The sequence below is a fragment of the Amblyomma mixtum genome, chromosome 4, assembly GCF_055824585.1.
Source record: "Amblyomma mixtum isolate Tamu chromosome 4, ASM5582458v1, whole genome shotgun sequence".
Classification (NCBI taxonomy): domain Eukaryota; kingdom Metazoa; phylum Arthropoda; class Arachnida; order Ixodida; family Ixodidae; genus Amblyomma; species Amblyomma mixtum.
This window is the reverse complement of record NC_143015.1, coordinates 68,037,216-68,043,215: the sequence shown is the minus strand read 5'-3', so window position 1 is coordinate 68,043,215 and position 6,000 is coordinate 68,037,216.

The window sequence follows — 6,000 nt, the reverse complement described above, 5'->3', positions numbered from 1 at the left end:
GTTCCTTCCTGTGCAATGGACGCTCCACTGACCCGAGGCTGAGGCACGCCACACTCCCGGAAGGGGGTTTTGCTGGCTTTAGGTTTGTCTCTCGGCCCACTGTCGCATCTGTGCCGCTGAATCCAAGGCCCAGCTGTGGCAGGGGCCTGTGCCAGGGTTGGTCATTCGCCTACACTATTTACGCCTACCAGCTTTGCCCCTCCGACGCACCCCAGTGCAGCGGCGGTCGGTGGCGACAACTGGACAGGACAACCACGCAACATGATCGAAGTGGATTTCAAGCTCATTTCTTTTACGTTTACCAGCAGGTATACCAGAAATTTGACAATCTGCGTTTTAATTGAATGAAGAATTGCCTTATGTGTGCCAGGAGCAAGAACAAAAAGCAGAACGTGCGCAGAAAAGAGGTCTACGTGCCGTCTGTGTATACACCATTCACGCACAATGTATACTTACCGATTCGACCAAATTTCAGCTTTGAAGGCTTGCTTACTTATCCCATTGGAGAGGGCAGATTTTTTCTTGTTTATGATTTCTCTGTACAGTTCCAGCATGCGTCTGTGTCCTTGCTGCAGATGAACTTGTTCGCGCTTGCTTGCGCTTAGAGTGCCCGCTTGTAGTTGTAGTGGAGTGTTTGTTGTCTTCGTGTGTGATATTCAGCAGGCAAGGGAATGGAAAGCAATGCTGGTTATGAGTTTCAGCGAATGTTGGCTTCCGCCATGTCCGTGTGTGATAGTTATTTGTGCTTTCCGTGTTCTCCCTGTGTGCTTTGAGTACCGTGCTTGTGCTAACGGAGATGTCCTCTCTTCTCATATATGACTGCTCAGAAACCACTGGATATAAGAATATGAAAAACAAAAGAAAAACTTGGTTACAAGACGTGCTTTCTTGTTCATGAGTGCTTACAATGCTCGCCTAATGTGCCTTAGGCAGCAATTGTAAACACCCATGACGTACACGCTACGGAAACGATTGTTGCAACGTCAGTGCTTGCTACCAGCGCAACGAAACGAGCGCAGAAGGGTGAGTTTATTGATATTACTGGCCGTGCCTGCAAGACAGCAAAACACGGCACAGGATGCCTTCATTGGTTGGTTGGTTTATGGGGTTTAACGTCCCAAAGCGACTGAGGCTATGACAGACGCCGTAGTGGAGGGCTCCGGAAATTTCGACCACCTGGGGTTCTTTAACGTGCACTGACATCGCACAGTACACGGGCCTCGAATTTCTCCTCCAAAGAAATTCAACCGCCGCGGCCGGGATCGAACCCGCGTCTTTCGGACCAGCAGCCGAGCACCATAGCCGCTGAGCCACCGCGGCGGCGGATGCCTTCATTCATACAGCCGGATAAAGCAGGCATACTACGGATTGAACCGTTTAACTGTTATCAGAGAACTTAACATGAGCAGCCCATAAATATTATCTGCCAACAGCAAGCCAGACTGACAGATTGATGTACGAACTTCATAGAAGAAAGTAGTATTCTGCGCCAACATAAAAGGGTAATCACTCACCGATATTGGATCTGTGCAGTACACATGGTCTGGCACAAATCTTCCATACAATCTCAGGCAGTCGTCGAACTCGTCTTTAAAACTTGGTTCGGCAACCTGACAAAGAACCAGGCAAAGCAGCGGTGAGGGGATCAAAGATAGACCGTTTTTATTTGAATGCCGCTCTCAGTGCGCAGAAGCAGAGACATCAGAAGTTATAGATATTGTCTCCTTTCCTTCGCATACTCATGTATTCTAAATATCTTGCCGGGAATACCAACCGGTGCCGCTTCAATTGTGGTTCATTTCGAAGGTGCAAATCTTGTCGTGCTGTTTCTAAATATAATATTTTACTTTTACGGGAGCAAGTTTTTCATGTTCTTACGAGTCAAACCTTGTGTATGCGTTTCGTGTAGCGTAAAAAATAATTCCACTGTTTAGCACGGCACTGTATCACTGCCTCCCAGTGCGCCTGAAAATGGCAAACGCCTTCCTAGCAGTCGTAGAAGCCGCCCTAGATGGCGATTCAGTAGAGTAACGGATTCATTTCAACATTGCCGCTCGTGCTCCGCACCGTCATGTCGTCTAGACTACCGCCTTAGCAAAAGCTCTGGGCGTATCTTGCACCAGGTATTATGTAGAGCATATATGTGCCGGATATGCAGCAGACTCGCCCTAGAACGGTGGGGCTAAAAATTAATATGCAGAAAACCAAGGTACCGTTCAGCAGTCTAGCAAGGCAACAGCAGATCGCAATAGGCAGCGAGGTGCTGGGAATAGTTAGAGAATATGTCTACTCAGGGCAGGTAGTGACCGCTGATCCCGATCATCTGGGGGGGGGGGGGGGGGGATAACTAGATGAATAAAAATGGGGTGGAGCGCATATGGCAAATTCTCTGAGATCATGAATGGCAGTTTGCCAATATCCCTCAAGAGAAAATTATACAACAGCTGTATCTCACCGGCACTCGCCTATGGAGTGGAAATATGGAGGCTAACAAAGAGGGTTCAGCTTAAGTTATGGACAACGCAGCGAGCTATGGAAAGAAAGATGATAGGCGTAACGCTAAGAGATCGTAAGTGGGCGGAGTCGGTGAGGGAACAAACGCGGGTTAATGACATTGTAGTTGAAATTAAGAGAAAGAAATGGGTTTAGGCAGGGCATGTAATGCGAAGGCAAGATAACCGCTGGTCCTTAAAGGTGACGGAGTGGATTCCAAGAGAAGGCATACGTAGCAGGCGGCGGCAGAAAGTGAGGTGGGCGGATGAGATTAAGAAGTTTGCAAGGATACGGTGGCCGCAACTGGCAAAGGACAGGGTCAATTGGAGAGACATGGCAGAGGTCTTTGCCCCTGCAGTGGGCGTAGTGAGGCTGATGATGATGTTGATGATAATGAGGAACGCCACAGAGCCCCACAGCCGTCGCATTTCATCACGTGATTCCACCGCGCAACAACACCTCAGCGGCCAACTTCTACGCGGCGACCATTCTGTTTCGTGCCGTTTCTCCTCGATGTCTGGTCTCAGCCATGCAGCCAATCTCGGCCGTCGATACTCGCGCCATTTCTATGGTAAGTTTTTTGCGCTGCTTTGTGGAAAAAATTTAGACGCTGAGCACTCGTCCTAGATAAAACATTTATTTCTCCAAAAAATGAAAAATTCTGATGATCCGTTTTGGGTGGCTATCCGTCCACGGTTGTCACCGACCTGAGTAGCACATTCAGTGGCCCGGATTTCAAGGCCCAAGTCTGAGCTGACTAACACGGCCTCCCATTACTCGAGAGTAAGAACTTGCCCACGAATTATAATTTCTTTCTCTTGCTAAAATCTGCCGCTTTTTCGGGTGATTTCCTGCATGCCTGCAAAATGGTGCGCGCAGCGCCTTTTTTTGTTGTTCACAGTAAAGCGCCCTGCGTTCGAATTTGGGCTCGCAATTCCAAATACTCCGCGCTGCTTTTTTTTTTAATTCGAAGACTTGTTGTGGCACATAAGAGGCTGACGATGCTACTTTCTGGACTGCATTTCGCAGGGATGACCGATTATTAACCCTGAGGACATCATGATCATCATCAGTGCGAAAGACTGGCAGCACAAGAATCGGGAAGGTAACCTGCAGCGACGGCGCAGTTCTTGCTTGACAATGAGAGTCCAGTTATTTTCAGCTTGGAAAGGGTATATCATTAAGTTCGTGGCTTAGCTATTTAGATGCGCTCCATTAGGTAAGGAAAAACAGTCGCTTCAGTGCCTTCAAAATTTGCGCGAACTGGAATGCGAGCCTTCAGGTTTGTACACAGGGCAAATTTACCACCTTCCGGAGCCCTTCACTACGGCGTCTCTCATAGCCTCAGTCGCTTTGGGACGTTAAACCCCATTAAACCAAACCAAACTAAACAGGGTAAATTGAAACTCTGAAGTGTCACCTTCCAAACTTCAATGCATAACACTTTCGAGCCTTCCGTTTACGATCCCGCAGCAATTGTACTTAGCACACTGAAATGCCAGTAGATAGATGTTGCTTGATGAGCGTCTCGATGTGACCGCAAAAAAAAAAAAAACAGTGGTCGCGCCATGGTCACAAGAACAGATTCAATAGTGTCCACGTTTAGAAATTAAAACGCTTATCTTTTTGCTGCCGCTTCAAGCGCCGTTTATGATGTTCATCTAGCGCCCTGGGTGTCTATAATTGAGCCGTTTTCTTATGATGAGTGCGGGATAATAAGTGATCCTTTATCCCTGGGTGAATTGTAAATTGAAATTGACCGACTGGCACTTTCTAAAACCTCGTGGTCTGAAGCTCTCTCAGCGGAACTTTACAACAAATTTTTAATCTGTATTATTTCATCTCCCACCCACAATTTTTCAAAACTAGTTTTGATGTTGGAGTTTTGGAACAATCATTCACTAAATGGCACTGTCTTAAAGGTGCTGTGAAGAGGAATCTGAACTCATCTTTTTGCGGCGGGAACTCAATCTACACGTTCCGAGCATACTTAGAAACTTCGATTTATTGCTCTGTGTGGCCGATTTCCCGAATTAAATCGAACTAACGTCCGGCTCCCGCCTTTTTTTTTAATTCTCCCCGTACGGTGCGCGGAGTCGGCCAACGCGTGGAGTGCCTATCACCCAGTCCCGTGGAGGCTTGCCCCTCTGCCATCGGCGGAGTAATACGTAGCGATCCGTAGAAGCAAATAGTCCGCGCGCATTTTTATTTATGCAGACTTATTTTGCGGCTATATTATCTGCGAACAAAACTCTTTATTAACGGAAACTTAAAAAACAAAACAAAGAGAAGCAAAGCCTCCACGGAGCTGGCTGCAAGGCACTCCGCGCGTTGGTCGACTCCGCCCATCGTACGGGGAGAATTCAAAAAATGAAGGTGGGAACCGGATGTTAATTCGATTTAATTAGGGAAATCGTCCAGACAGGGCAATAAGTCGAAGTTTTTAAGGATGCCCGGAACGTGTAGATCGAGTTCCCGCGGCAAAAAGACGAGTTCAGATTCCTCTTCAATGCACCTTTAATACAGATAACTTATGACAAAAACACGATTTGTCTGAGTCTGGATCACTATCAGCCTTTATAATATTGATTACATTCTCTAAAGTTCTCTCAAACCCGCTACAGCTTGCGCTGTTCGCCTCAGTCGGACCTCACGAATCAAATGGTTTGAGGGGACGGTCAACGCAGTCTAATCTACGTGTAACACGTACAGTGCTGCAATACTGCAGTGGGGCACACGAGCAATTAGCACTGCTGCATATTGACCTGGCACAGGGCGTTTCATTCGAGTGCATCATTCAATCTTTTTTACTCTTTCAAATCACGCCAATCTTCGTTCAATTCTTATACTAGGGTTCGCCTCTATTGGAAAATTTTTCCGCGCGCGTAATTGTGAATCGCTGTCTCTTTGAAGAAGTCCGCATTCAGTCCTATCAAAAGGGGGTTGACAACTGTCCGCGCTCAAGCTCGCAGTAAACTCGGAGCCACTTTGAATTAGTGTTGTAAACAGTGGAGCCGTCAGTGGTTTTTGTATTATGAAGCCTGAACTGAAGGTGTTAGCTTATGGAGAGGAGGAAGAGGAGAAAACATTTATTGTAGCACTGTATATTGAATTGGGAAGGGAAGCTGTGGATGGTCGTTGACCTGGGTGGCAGTCCCTGTTCCGGGACGCCATTGGCTGCCGCCGCTGCCCGTGCTCTCTGGACCAGGGCCTCCAGGTCCGAGCTGGACAGGGCCGCCTCGCAGCCCTCCCTAGTTGGCTGATTTATAACTGCTACATTTGTATTTAACTCGCAGGCCCACCCCATGTGGTATAGGTCAGCATACTGCCCGCAGAATTTGCACCTGCTCGTGAATGTCGGTTCCATGTGTTTTAGTACGGCGGGATTTAAGAAAGACCCGGTTTGGAGCCGTCTGAGGCGGCACTCCTCGGTTCTGTCGAGACCCTTGGCGGGTCCCGGGAGTACCCTCCTGCAGAGGCGTAAATGGTTTGTGATATCCGCGTAAG